This window comes from Dermacentor albipictus, chromosome 6 (assembly GCF_038994185.2).
Source record: "Dermacentor albipictus isolate Rhodes 1998 colony chromosome 6, USDA_Dalb.pri_finalv2, whole genome shotgun sequence".
Classification (NCBI taxonomy): Eukaryota; Metazoa; Arthropoda; class Arachnida; order Ixodida; family Ixodidae; genus Dermacentor; species Dermacentor albipictus.
In genome coordinates, this window is record NC_091826.1 from 86,637,853 (window position 1) to 86,652,992 (window position 15,140).

The window sequence follows — 15,140 nt, forward strand, 5'->3', positions numbered from 1 at the left end:
GCAATTTACAAATTCTAGCCGTGGAATTCTCAGGAGGGCACCAGTTTCGAGATATTAATTCCCGAACTTCGCGGAAAAATGCATCGGCGTTCCAGCTACTTTCTTCTCAAAACGACGTTTTATGCATTTAAGCACGAAAGTAGTTGAGGTATCTACCGCAGGCAACAAAAGAAAAAAAAATTTTTTTTTTGAAAGTGTTCGCTGAAACACCCGGTATGGTGACTCCAATGCGGGTTTGCGAGCTGAACGTTCTTGGTTCTCTTCTTAGATTAGGGTTGTGCTGCCTGTCTCTGGCTGTTCTGGCGCATGAGGACCAACGCTCGCTTTCTTCGGTCGAGACGTGTTTGCAGTCCGATAGTAGCAGCCGCAAGTATCACATGACCGCGGGTAGGTGGAGAAGTATAAGAGAGGCCTCTGCACTGCAGTGGGCGTAGCCAGGCTGCTGCTGATGATGATGAGCAGCACCAGCAGCTGTGGAGAGCGGCGGTCGGAGCCCGCCACGTGAAGCCCTAGCTGTACGCCAGTCGCGCGGTACACTCTTACACTCTTAAAGCGGTTGCACCCTTTGGGGTGTATATTTGTCCCACAACAATAATCGTCATCTGCCTAGCTTGCGTTTCCTTTCTTGAAAACTCGGCGCTCGCTGCTTTCCTGTCGAGAATGCTGCGTCACACTGATAACGCGCGTGCCGTTCGTGACTGGGAGGTAGCGGGCTCGCAGCGTTAAAGAAAGGAAGCGGGGGCAAGACAGATGACGATTATTGTTACAAGATAAGCCCCAAAGGGTGTAAATTTTTTAAAGAGTGTAGGCAAAGTTACACCCTTTGGTGTGCCCCTTCTGCCACACAGCGATAATCGTCATCTGCCTTGATGCGTTTCCTTTCTTTAACGCTGCGAGCCCGGTACTTTCCAGTAACGAACGGCATGCGCGTTATCAGCATGATAGCATTCCCGACAGGAAAGTAGCGGGCGCGGCGTTTTTAAGAAAGGAAACGCATCAAGGCAGATAACGATTATTGTTGTGTGGCAGAGGGGGCACTCCAAAGGGTATAACTTTGCCTAGGAGTGTAGGACGTCAGGAATCCCTAATTATCGCAGGCTTGCGTGACTCACGTTGAATGAACCTTTACTATACATGGATAATACAGAGTGCCCATTTTCAACTCATAAAAGTTAGCTCATCAATAAATCCACACTCTCCACAAAATCAGGAAATTGAGTTTTAAGTTTGTTTCGTTGTGACTATAGTGCGTATATACAACCACGTCGGTATTGTACATTATATACATTATTAGGCGCAGCTTAATTTTGTAGCAGTATCTTGGCGAATTTATAAGCGAAATAATTTTCTCAAGGTGAACCGAAAAAAAAAATTGCAATGAGCTTGCGTGACCTTGCTGAGATATATAATGTTTCGCATTAGAGCGATCGTGTATCGTGCTTTATCGTTATCGTGCGTCACCCGCCGTGGTTGCTCAGTGGCTATGGTGTTAGGCTGCTGAGCACGAGGTCGCGGGATCGAATCCCGGCCACGGCGGCCGCATTTCGATGGGGGCGAAATGCGAGAACACCCGTGTACTTAGATTTAGGTGCACGTTAAAGAACCCCAGGTGGTCAAAATTTCCGTAGTCCCCCACTACGGCGTGCCTCATAATCAGAAAGTGGTTTTGGCACGTAAAACCCCATATATTATTATTATTATCGTGCGTCACCTAACGTTAAGGAACGCCAGGTGACGGAAACGAATGCGGAGCCCCGCATTTTCGGCGTGTCTCGTAATCAGGTCAGGGATTTGGCACGTAATAGCGCAGAATTTCTGTTTAAAAAATATTGAATTTAATAATTTCGCGGCACTTCTATAGTTTACTCTTGCCTCCTCGTATATAACCGACCTCTTCTTCGTCGATACCCCGTGGTGGGTACTTGGCGATATTTCGAGGTCAGCGGCAGCGGCGGCAGCCCGAGTCTCTCTCTCCACGCGTGCCCTCGAGCTGATAGCACGCGCATTGCTCGAGCTCCCGTTCTCCGGCAGCATTCGGTAAGCACACGGACGCCTTCTGCACCTTTCAGGTTAGAATTTTTAGCTTCCTGCCGCGTTTGGTAAGGGATCAAAGAGCCTCCCGGCATCGTTTTGCGATGCAGAAAGTGTAGCGTCGGGATAGCGGGCCGCTATTTTGCCGCGTTTCGCGTTATATATGGGCTTATGTAGCGCGTATTCGCTGTTTGCTCGCGACCTGGGGGCGTCGGCGCTGTAGACGCCGGATGATTGGGGCCGCGCTGTTAAAATATTTCTCCACGCTTTGGGACTTAAGCTCGTCGTCAACAGTAGCCTTCATCGATCTTGCGTTTTTTTTTTAACCCTCTGCTCTTGCAATGGTAGGCCTTCCTGTATGGAACGCTATGCCTTTGCATGGTACGCGTCTGCGGTTCCATAATTCTAAGCTGCTGTTATAGTGCAGCTTTAAAGAAAGCAGATGAACGCAGCCCAGATGATTATATCTGAGGGAAAAGTCGCAAACGGTGCATTTTGTGTGTGTGTGTGTGTGTGTGTGTGTGTGTGTGTGTATGTGTGTGTGTGTGTGTGTGTGTGTGTGTGCGTGTGTGTGCACGTGTGTGTGTGCACGTGTGTGTGTGTGTGTGTGTGCACGTGTGTGTGTGCACGTGTGTGTGTGCACGTGTGCGCGTGTGCATGTGCGTGTGCGCAGACTGTAATACAGCTGACTGAAATCCCATCGCTTGCCGTCTGCTATAGTAAGGCGAGTTCGGGCGTCTCCAAAAAATAATTCGACAGTATACTATGATGATATAGATCATTGTGCTGAGTGTAAAAAATTGTCGGGAAGGTAGAGGCCTGGTGGGCAGTATACAGACGCTCACTAGCGACTGAGGATTTATTGAAGCCTTCATTTATGAGCATGCGGAAGTATGCATGCGCTGGGAAGCACACACATGCACCCGACGCTACTTAACTAAGATGATGTGAATGCTGGAGATGTCTTGGATAACGAGAACGTTTGGCATTTTATCTGTTCCGCCTGCATCGGCATATCGCGGTATCTGTTGAAACGGAAATCATATTGCGTATTCGCAGACATATAGGCTGTCGCTAAGGGTTAGCTAGTTCGGCGCTTATTGTCTGTCACGGCTATAGGTACATATTTATCAGGATCAGTACGTGCGAGTGAATCCTAATGCTATGCCGCCCATTGGCTGGTGAATAAGTGAAGTCTGCGCGTTGTTAAAATTCAGCCGTTCTATGCCAAGCTGTCAATATGAGCTGAAGCATACAGAAATGTCATCTTGAGACGCACTCGATAAGGCGAGCCTGTATAGGCGTCTCTAAAAAGTTAGCCAACCCCCGTGAAGTATTTTATCAGCCGTGGCGAAGTACCAGCTTATCTGTGCTGGTTGAAGCAATCCCATTTATATAGCGTCTGGACCAGGCATCAGGATGTAAGTTCGGCCTTTAATGCGTCGAGTATTTTATCTGTCACGGCTAGACACAGGTTCGTTGGTATCAGTGGAAGCACATCAAGATCTGTCGCGTGCGAACTGGAAAACGAAGTTTTAATTCAGCTAAACTTAACCGTTGTGCATCTGGTATCTTATTAATAGTGCTACAAGGCGCTGCAGAAGCGAACGATGATATGAGAGGACTGACGAAGACGACGTTCGCCGATAGTCGTGCGCACGGGCTCCATCTTGTATGCCCGTCCTTTTGCCCGTTGTATATATCTCGTAAATATATTGTCAAGCGTCTTTTCTCCGCGTAACATTTTGGTGGAGAGTGCGTGTTTTTTAAGTTTCAGGACGGATTTACGCAGCGGACGCTCCTTGGCGCCATCTACAATGCCAGCGCAAGGCGGGGACGAGAATGCTTCGAGCAGGTCATTAACCTTGCCTCAAAATATCCGCCGCCGAACGGCCCGTCGTCTTCAAACAACCGCCTGACCCAGGCCCCTTTTCCGGCTCTGACAACACCGACGTCGAAGACTGGCTTCAACTGTATGAACGGGTGAGCACTAGCAACAACTGGGACCCGGCTCTGACGCTAGCGAACATCACATTTTACCTGGCGGGCACGGCACAAGTGTGGTTTCCGAACCACGAACAGGAACTTACGAGCTTGTAGGTACATAAGCAAAAGCTCATCGATCTCTTCGGCAAGACGATCGGACGCCGTCGTGCTGCGCAGAAAGAACTTGCATGCCGAGCTCAGACTTGCACCGAGTCTATATGTGACGTACTTACAGGGCGTGCTCGCGCTTTGTCGCAAAGTCGATGACACGATGCCGGAAACGGAAGAGGTTGCGCATATCCTCAAAGGTTTCGCGGATGACGGGTTTACACTTCTGGTTTTTAAGACGCTTTGTCTTTTCTTCCCGTAACACTACTATCAATATATGCGTTAAAGCATTAGAAATACCATAGCGTGTCGCTAATGAGCCGAGGTTAAGCGCTAAAGATGAGACATCCCGCACGAAGTATTTTCATTAGCCGTGGCTATATAGCTACCAGCCCATCGGCACGTCTTGAAACATGGCAGTCAGTGGTCAGAGCGCATGTCAGGGTGGCGCGGAGCCCGCGTTACCGGCGAGATCAGCAGGTCACGAACGGTGGGTGATAAGAGTGCATTAAATACCAACCCTGTCACGCATTTCTTAATTTTTTACGCAGCTTGTCACCGTGCCTGTGTCCCCACCACGGCGGTCCTGATGACGACAAAGAAACCATCCGTACAGTATCGACTGTTAATAAGGTGAGTTTGGTACACTCACGAAATATTAGCCGTTAATGCTTCAAATATACTTTCGGTCGCACGCGGCTGTACGTGCAGGTTTATCGGTATACCATCTGAAGCGGATAAAAGGCCTATCGTTGTGCCGTGCGTTAGGGATGCGAGTTTGGTCGCGATCGTTAGTATGGCTGCTTGGCAAGCGGTGTCCAATATCAATCGCGGCTTTACGCAGGCCTATCTGTATTTGTGGGATCAATAGAAATCCTCGCGTTACGTGCGTCGATAAGGCGAGTTCATGCTAAGGTCCTCCAAGATCGGGGCCTCGACCTTGTGAGGCCATGGCGGCATGCAAGTGCCACCTTTCGACGCTGCTGGGGGCGCTCGTCACACCAGCGACGCTCCTGCCGCGCAGCAGCCGCCGTTCGCGTCAATTCAGTAGCGTCGCGCCAGTGTGTCGCCCCTGCGTATTGCACGAACACCGTTAGATTGTGTACACTCGTATGCGCTCTGTGTGCCGCCGATTTTCAGTAGACACCGATGAGAGAAACCGTCCATTATTTTTTTTTCTTTTTGATGCGAAAGCGTCAAATGGCTCAGCGAGAGAAAAAAGGCCGCGTCTGTAACAGCACCTAAATTCCCATTGGCTGCGACGCCAAGCCACGTCACGAGCGCATCTCGACGGAGCAGAGCGGGTGAACGGGAACTGCCGCAGTAGCGCCATAAAGAAAGAAAGAGACTTTCTCTGTGGTAGTGCGCCAGGTGTTGCGTGAGGGGAGAGGACATCGCCGCGACGCCAAATGACTTCGCAGCTCGCTCTCGGAAGCCCGCGTTATCCGCGCGTTCCTTGTCCGTGCAAACTCTCGCCCGCGTTCTAACTGCGGCTTTGTAAGGCCAAATAAAAAAAAAAACGCACCAAGCGTCTCAACGCGTTCGCTTGCCCGCGACGAGTTCATTAACTCGAAGGACCGCTCAGATAGCGGCGTTCAACTGGACATCAATGCTTTCGCATTCGCAACTCGTAAGTGCTTAAATTTCATGGGATTTTTAAAACCGTATTTCGCTGTTCACGGCTGTCAGGCATCGCATGCGCCCAAACTTTAGTGACGTTTTATGTGTATACTGCAGCCATGGATCTACCGTGTGAGTAGTACGGCAGTCCTACTTAAAGGGCTTCTGAAACGGTTCGGACAAATATTGTAGACGCGTAGGGTACAGCTTAAGTCGAACATTCGCACCATAATTCACACCAGCTGAACGTTTCGGCTGAACGGTGGAGGCATAAACTCAAGTTGATGAAGGAACTTTAGCGTAGACGTACGTGAGCTGTACGATCGGTCTCTACGGTCCAGCCACCCGAGGCGCAGAGCTTAACCAGCCAAAGAAAGATCTAATATTGTTCTAACCAAGTGTAAAACATTTTAAATATTTAAAAAAGCAACGTGTTAACGATTACACTCCTGCGGAAAATTTACACCAGCAAGAAAGAATAAATTTTGTTACTGCTACTGTGTGTGGTTGAGCCCTATGCCAGCAGGTGGCTGCACCATGCAGACCATTCACATTTGCGTTTCTGTTCATCCCGCGTACGACACGCAAGGTGACACAGCCAGGCCCTGTCCCCTTGCGTTTGCGTTTACCCTAATACCGGACTCACGAAACGCTATTGCGTTAGTAATCTTCCCGTGTAAAGTGACGGCCGCAAACGCGCAAATCCTGGCGCCGATTGGATAGCGGCAGTCCGATGCGCTGCAGCCAGTCCGCTCGTCTACTGTCTTGCAGAGGGACATGATGTCGCAACTTGAGATATTGCCAGTCGTTACATTTGCAGTCCACAGCGCAACAAAGTCGAATCATGGCGCTCGCGAAAAGACAGACCGACACTGACGGCAGAGCTCTCGTCAAAGATGGAGCACGTCGTAACACAAGCATACGACACTCGCTGTGTGCCGGATGTGCTTAAGTGTACTGAAAAAGTGTTCTTGTGCATTCCCTTTATGTTACTTTCTTTTTATGAAAGCAAATTAACCAACATTCCAACTATTACGAATATATTTTGTGTACCATAAAGTTGGAAAAATTATCAATCAGGCGCTCTGGTCAGCCAATCGGATAGCTTGTCCCACTGACGTCATATGGGTGATTTGCGTCATATGGGCAGGGGCGGCTTAAGATTCCGCCGAGCAGTGTGTTGCGATCGGCAGCGATGTGCATTTTTAAAACCTTATAATAAATTACACGCTTTACGCGGAACACTTAGACGCGTAAATTAATGATCAGAAGGACCTACTCTAATGACTCAGTACGTTTGTAGGAAATCTTCAAAATCGTTTCAGGGTCCCTATAAGAGAACGCTTTAATTAGGATGCTCCTATCTAAATACACGGGAACGGAAAAATCGCATTTCTCGGCAGCCACTGCACTAAACTTGATGAGGTTTTTTGCATTCTAAATAAAAAGTTTACAGCGTAGCGGTTTGAGGTTATAAAGTTTGTTTGTCATGATTACCGCGGGATAGTGGTAGCGCGAGGTAAGCGAACAACTGGACGAGACCAACATGCACTAGCGCCTCACACAATAAAGCTCAGCTGGAATCCTTGTTTGACTTGTCGCCCAGCTGTTCTTCTGCCTCGGGCTAGCGCTCTGCCCAGTAAAAAAGTTAAAAGATCCAAGGGTTGCCGGAAGCGTATTTTTTATGCCATAAATTTTTGAATAAAGGTTGTTGAACATCGCAAGATTTCAAAAGGCGAAGTTATCAAGTTTACGTCCCTTTAACTCAGCAGTGGAAAATATTATAGTTCTGTATCTAATAGTACATCTAAATCGGACAAAACTGTCTTAAATACGCCACTAATATATGAATAGGCCTTTTGCAACTCTAGTAAAGATTGCTACAAATTTACGTGCAATAAAATTGAATGTATCAAATTTGTCCGCTTTAGATGTTCTAACGGATGAAGTTTGGAGAACTGCAATATCTGTTCTCGGTGCATATTTATGGAATTGTAACTCGTGCTTCTATATTGTTGAAACTTACCAATTTTTTTTAATTTCTGAAAAAAGAATTTAAAGCATAAAGGTTATGCTCCCCATGGTCACTAGAATTAAACCTTATCCCTTAAATGCAACAAGCTAATTCAAATTGGTTTAGAGGTAGCCTCATAAAAACATTTCTCCGTTTTAAATGTATTTGAACGGGCGGCATCGCAGTTGGGCCCGAGCTAAAGCTATCTCTTGATGTCCAAACTTTCCGAAAGGAAATACAGTTGTCATCTACCCGACAGAAGCCGATCGAAGGTGCAACGGAAAGCTGTGCACGTTTCTCAGAAAGCTTCGCACTTTACGTAACATTTGCCCTGGTTCACGGCATCGGATCTCGAACCAGTGCCTTTCCCAGGTAGCCCCTCTACCATCTCACATAAACAGGAGGCTAGGCGATCGTAGAGCGAGGCAGCATGAATCGCCAACTCAGCAAGGTCATATACCTTGGTCATAGAACCCACGTTGGTCCGGCGTTCGATAACCGGACCAGGACGAACTTTTGTTCCCCTGCGCAGCCTTCTTTTCGAGAAAACGCCGTACGGGTTTCCGCTGTGTAGCTTCCGGATCACCAAGTGTTTCCTTTCGTGATTCATTCTCCGCGTCATTTTCCCAAACTATTTCTGTAGAAATGCAAAGGCAACATCAGTCGCCGCAAAATTCATAGGTGTCGGCCTATTAATTTTACGATTCCAGGAGTCGTGTAATTTGCATGTCCACCCGGAAGGCACGCGTGTATAACAGGAATAGAGATGAATAGATATTTTTGGTTCACGGGATATGTAACGGTATATACTTGGCACGAAGTCACCGGCTTGCTTACCGGTAATGGCAGCTCCATTCACGTGGGGACACATTCCGCAATAAGGATTTCCTATGGGTTCACATGAAAGGTGGCCATGGTGGTCAAAATTGTTTCGGAGCCCTACATTTAAGGCGCTTTTGTGTCCCTGCTTTTAGGGGAACGGTAAACGCGGCAAGTTTGTGCTTCTTAGTGACGCTGGTTCAGCGCGTTGTTCCTAGTTGTTCTTGCGTGTGTCTCTCCGCCTCTTGTTCTCATCATCATCATCAGCCTGATTACGCCCACTGCAGGGCAAAGGCCTCTCCCATATTTCTCCAACAACCCCGGTCATGTACTAATTGTGGCCATGCCGTCCCTGCAAATTTCTTAATCTCATCCGCCCACCTAACTTTCTGCCGTCCCCTGCTACGCTTCCCTTCCCTTGGAATCCAGTCCGTAACCCTTAATGACCATCGGTTATCTTCCCTCCTCATTACATGTCCTGCCCATGCCCATTTCTTTTTCTTGATTTCAACTAAGATGTCATTAACTCGCGTTTGTTCCCTCACCCAATCTGCTCTTTTCTTATCCCTTAACGTTACACCTATCATTCTTCTTTCCACAGCTCGTTGCGTCGTCCTCAATTTGAGTAGAACCCTTTTCGTAAGCCTCCAGGTTTCTGCCCCGTAGGTGAGTACTGGTAAGACAGAGCTGTTATACACTTTTCTCTTGAGGGATAATGGCAACCTGCTGTTCATGATCTGAGAATGCCTGCCAAACGCACCCCAGCCCATTCTTATTCTTCTGATTATTTCTGTCTCATGATCCGGATCCGCAGTCACTACCTGCCCTAAGTAGATGTATTCCCTTACGACTTCCAGTGCCTCGCTGCCTATTGTAAACTGCTGTTCTCTTCCGAGACTGTTAAACATTACTTCAGTTTTCTGCAGATTAATTTTTAGACCTACTCTTCTGCTTTGCCTCTCCAGGTCAGTGAGCATGCATTGCAGTTGGTCCCCTGAGTTACTAAGCAAGGAAATATCATCAGCGAATCGCAAGTTACTAAGGTATTCTCCATTAACTTTTATCCCCATTTCTTCCCAATCCAGGTCACTGAATACCTCCTGTAAACACGCTGTGAATAGCATTGGAGAGATCGTATCTCCCTGCCTGACGCCTTTCTTTATTGGGATTTTGTTGCTTTTGTTCTATTGTTCTATTGTTCTATTGCGCCGTTAAGCATGACCCCTGCGTTGCTTTTGGGACGCAAAACCCCGCGATTCCGTGGATCACTTGGCCAATAGTGTAGCTGTCGGGGATTATAGTTCGATCGACCTTGATTATTGTTCTTGTAATGGATAACGGAGAAATTAAAATGAGCTACTGGCCCGCCGCGGTGCATGGCTGCAGTGGCAATGACGTTCTGCTGCGGGGCATGTACGTGGTCGCGGGTTGCATTCGCGGCCACGGCGGCCGCATTTAAATTAGGAAAAAATACAAAAAGAATCACTGGCTCCGGACAGGCCGCCATTGGAATATGAACCTGGCAACGTTTAACGCTAGAACATTATCTAGTGAGGCGAGTCTAGCAGTGCTATTGGAGGAATTAAAGGGCAGTAAATGGGATATAATAGGGCTCAGTGAAGTTAGTAGGCCAAAAGAAGCATATACAGTGCTAAAAAGCGGGCGCGTCCTGTGCTACCGAGGCTTAGCGGAGAGAAGAGAACTATAGGCGTTGGATTCCTGATTAATAAGAATATAGCTGGTAACATGCAGGAATTCTATAGCATTAACGAGAGGGTGGCAGGTCTTGTTGTGAAACTTAATAAGAGGTACAAAATGAAGATTGTACAGGTCTACGCCCCTACAACCAGTCATGATGACCAGGAAGTCGAAAGCTTATCAAGACATGGAATCGGCGATGGGTAGAGTGAAAACTAAATACACTATGCCTTTACACACTATGCGCCTTATTACACTATACACTTATTACACACTATACACTATGCGACTTTAATGCCAAGGTAGGCAAGAAGCAGGCTGGTGAGAAGGCAGTGGGGGAATATGGCATAGACACTAGGAATATCAGGTGAGAGTTATTAGTAGAGCTTGCGGAACATAATAATATGAGGATAATGAATACCTTCTTTCGCAAGCGGGATAGCCGAAAGTGGACGTGGAGGAGCCCGAACGGCGAGACTAGAAATGAAATAGACTTCATACTCTGCGTTAACCCTGGCATCATACAAGATGTGGACGTGCTCGGCAAGGTGCGCTGCAGTGACCATAGGATGGTAAGAACTCGAATTAGCCTAGACCTGAGAAGGGAACGGAAGAAACTGGTACATAAGAAGCCGATCAATGAGTTAGCGGTAAGAGGGAAAATAGAGGAATTCCAGATCAAGATACAGAACAGGTATTCGGCTTTAACTCAGGAAGAGGACCTTAGTGTTGAAGCAATGAACGACACTCTTGTGGGCATCATTAAGGAGTGTGCAATGGAAGTCGGTGGTAACTCCGTTAGGCAGGAGACCAGTAAACTATCGCAGGAGACGAAAGATCTGATCAAGAAACGCCAATGTATGAAAGCCTCTAACGCTACAGCTAGAATAGAACTGGCAGAACTTTCGAAGTTAATCAACAAGCGTAAGACAGCTGACATAAGGAAGTATAATATGGATAGAATTAAACATGCTCTCAGGAACGGAGTAAGCCTAAAAACAGTGAAGAAGAAACTAAGAATTGGCAAGAATCAGATGCATGCGTTAAGAGACAAAGCTGGCAATATCATTACTAATATGGATGAGATAGTTCAAGTGGCTGAGGAGTTCTATAGAGATTTATACAGTACCAGTGGCACCCACGACGATAATGGAAGAGAAAATAGTCTAGAGGAATTCGAAATACCACAGGTAACGCCGGAAGAAGTAAAGAAATAAGCCTTGGGAGATATGCAAAGGGGGAAGGCAGCTTGGGAGGATCAGGTAACAGATTTGTTGAAGGATGGTTGGCAGATTGTTCCAGAGAAACTGGCCACCCTGTATACGCAATGCCTCATAACGTCGAGCGTACCGGAATCTTGGAAATACGCTGACATAATCCTAATCCATAAGAAAGGGGACGCCAAAGACTTAAAAAATTATAGACCGATCAGCTTACTGTCCGTTGCCTACAAACTATTTACTAAGGTAATCGCAAATAGAATCAGGAACACGTTAGACTTCTGTCAAGCAAAGGACCAGGCAGGATTCCGTAAAGGCTACTCAACAATAGATCATATTCACACTATCAATCAGGTGATAGAAAAATGTTCGGAATATAACCAGCCTTTATATATAGCTTTCATTGATTACGAGAAAGCATTTGATTCTGTCGAAACCTCAGCAGTCATGGAGGCATTACGGAATCAGGGTGTAGACGAGCCGTATGTAAAAATACTGAAAGATATCTATAACGGCTCCACAGCCACCGTAGTCCTCCATAAAGAAAGCAACAAAATCCCAATAAAGAAAGGCGTCAGGCAGGGAGATACGATCTCTCCAATGCTATTCACAGCGTGTTTACAGGAGGTATTCAGAGACCTGGATTGGGAAGAAATGGGGATAAATGTTAATGGAGAATACCTTAGTAACTTGAGATTCGCTGATGATATTGCCTTGCTTAGTAACTCAGGGGACCAACTGCAATGTATGCTCACTGACCTGGAGAGGCAAAGCACAAGAGTGGGTCTAAAAATTAATCTGCAGAAAACTAATGTAATGTTTAACAGTCTCGGAAGAGAACAGCAATTTACAATAGGCAGCGAGGCACTGGAAGTCGTAAGGGAATACATCTACTTAGGGCAGGTAGTGACTGCGGATCCGGATCATGAGACGGAAATAATCAGAAGAATAAGAATGGGCTGGGGGGCGTTTGGCAGGCATTCTCAGATCATAAACAGCAGGTTGCCATTATCCCTCAAGAGAAAAGTGTATAATAGCTCTGTCTTACCAGTACTCACCTACAGGGCAGAAACCTGGAGGCTTACGAAAAGGGTTCTACTCAAATTGAGGACGACGCAACGAGCTATGGAAAGAAGAATGATAGGTGTAACGTTGAGGGAGAAGAAAAAAGCGGATTGGGTGAGGGAACAAACGCGAGGTAATGACATCTTAGTTGAAATCAAGAAAAAGAAATGGGCATGGGAAGGACATGTAATGAGGAGGGAAGATAACCAATGGTCATTAAGGGTTACGGACTGGATTCCAAGGGAGGGGAAGCGAAGCAGGGGACGGCAGAAAGTTACGTGGGCGGATGAGATTAAGAAGTTTGCAGGGACGGCATGGCCACAATTAGTCCATGACCGGGGTTTTTGGAGAAATATGGGATAGGCCTTTGCCCTGCAGTGGGCGTAACCAGGCTGCGGCTGATGATGATGATGACAAAAAAGATATGCTCGTGCATACATAGATGCACGTCAAGAACCCTAGCTGGTCAACATTAATCGCCAGCGCTCCTCTGCGGCGTCTTTGCTAAACCACTTAGCAGTTCCCTGGACATTAAGCCCCACAATGTTTCTTGTTTTCGTTTTTTTTTGTAGTGAGTTAGGCTTCAGCGATATTTTGTGCACGACTACGGTTGTTCCCTTTAAACGGGGGAAATTTAGGCGTCTAGCATGATTCGAATGTGCACCTGGAGTGTGTCTGCGATCGACACAAACACAAACGCGGCCCTGTCGGCCAGCTTCACTGCAGTACTTGAAGCGAAGTATACTTTTGACGTTACCGGTTGGCAACGTGTGCTCCAAGGCAAAGCTACCCCAATTAGTACAGAAACAAGGCGCAGATATGCCAGGTGTTTTAACGCGAAAGCGTTAGGGAACCCCTGTCGCAAGAAATGCGGCGTCGGCGTCCCGCGTCGCTCGTCGTTTCGGCAAAGATGATTTCGATACACGCACACCCAACACGCAGGCCCTCCATGTGGCACAAAGAAGTTGCTGAACTAATTGAATTTATCAAGGTAAAATACGTAGAAACATCGTAAGGTACGACTATACAGACATGATAGCGTCGGATTGTAATTCGAATATACGAGAAAACAATTCTGTCGCGCGAAAATTAAAAAAAAAAATATCTGACAGGGTGACGTCGGCGATATGGCCGCTTGCAGCGGCTGTCACTCTTCAGAAACCCAGGGTGGCCCCTTGCTGAAGTTGCGTGCATACACCAAGCATAGCGTTCGCAGCCAGCGTTTCTCGGTAAACATTGCGATTACGCACGCTTCAGTTGCCGGGAAGCATGAGAAATTTATTTATTTATTTATTTATTTATTTATTTATCATTTCTTTTACAGCGGAGTTGTATATGGCTAGGGTAACATAGAATTCGCGTGTCCGCACACACAAACTATCATCATCAATGGCTCATAGCCATGTAAGGTTCATGGCTACTCACTTTGCGGGGGTTAGTTGCAATGACACTGCCCCTGTGGTCGTTGTCGGTGATTTCAATGTGGATGCGTCGGGACCGCGTTAGGCGTTTTCTGTTGCTGACATATCCTTTGCGGTGCCACATCAATCCGGTCCAACCGACCACCTAGAGACGTACGTGTATCGATTTGACATTATCAAAGAATGTGACTGCAGTTGCGAGTATGCCTATCAGTGTATATCATAGCGACCACAAAGCCATTGTGACCGTCGTTACTTCAGTGACAACAAGTGATGCAGTAAAGTCTTCACCACAAGTTCCCCCACCATCATCTTTACAGCTCCGCCGGTCATGCACCTTCGCGGGGCGGAATTACCTTGAATTTTTCTTAGTTGCACCAAATTTGTGAAAATCGCCCTTGACGAAGAGCGCAGTTCTAACCATTGAAAGAAATTACTCGCTTAGGCGGGCACCACTAGGAGAAGTCAAAACTATTAATTGGTTAGCATAATAACGCTAGTTATCTTTTTTATTTGCACACTTTACGGCACATATTTCGTTTTACCCATTGAAGCCGGCGAGTTCGCAAGCCGTATTCATTTGGAACGAATTCTCAGAACTACGCCAGTTTCTACATGACTTTTAATGTGTACGACGAAATGCGTTGGCATTCCAGTTACGTTTGTGCTTCAACGCGTAAGAGAGAGTTTTCATTTTAAAAAAGTAAGTGGAAGAACAGTATGTTTTCATCGTAAGTCTGACTGCGCATATTTCGAAATCGGTGTAATCTCCCGAATTCGTTCTAAGTCGATATGCCTTGCATACTCCCCAGCTACAATTTGTAGGTTTAAATGTTTCGCAGGGTAATTAATTCAAAATGTAATTATCGTAGTCTTGTTAAACATTCAATTAATCTTTCTTTATTCATGATAGAAGTATTGGCCGCTTCACAGAGTAATTTGCATAAAGGGTTATATAATTGTGCTATTTAGATAAAGGATTATAGAATTGCGCTATCTGCCGCAGGCAATTTTTAAAATGTTGGTGCAGCTAAACACACACACGCGCACACGCACGCACGCGCGCGCGCTGTACATAGTCTGCACTGTCAGTGCGATATTTTCTTGATGTGGCTGCGCCCTCTCGTTCACGGTGTGCACGCACTGACTTCTTGCTCC

General features: G+C 46.7%; 1 protein-coding gene across 29 annotated transcripts in view; it reads left to right on the plus strand.

The window, feature by feature from the left end:
• Positions 1 to 1,943: 1,943 nt before the first annotated feature.
• The window catches only part of LOC139061270 (uncharacterized), a 66,980-nt gene continuing 53,783 nt past the window's right edge, over positions 1,944 to 15,140 (plus strand). For 26 of the 29 annotated variants that reach the window (XR_011515305.1, XR_011515298.1, XR_011515296.1 and 23 more), the window contains exons 1-3: positions 1,987 to 2,069; positions 3,824 to 4,014; positions 4,677 to 4,758. The gene's annotated coding sequence lies outside the window, so the exon portion shown is untranslated. Of the gene's footprint in view, positions 2,070 to 3,802; positions 4,015 to 4,676; positions 4,759 to 15,140 lie in introns of all 29 variants that reach the window. The other 3 variants (XR_011515295.1, XR_011515294.1, XR_011515293.1) reach the window with 3 other exon arrangements.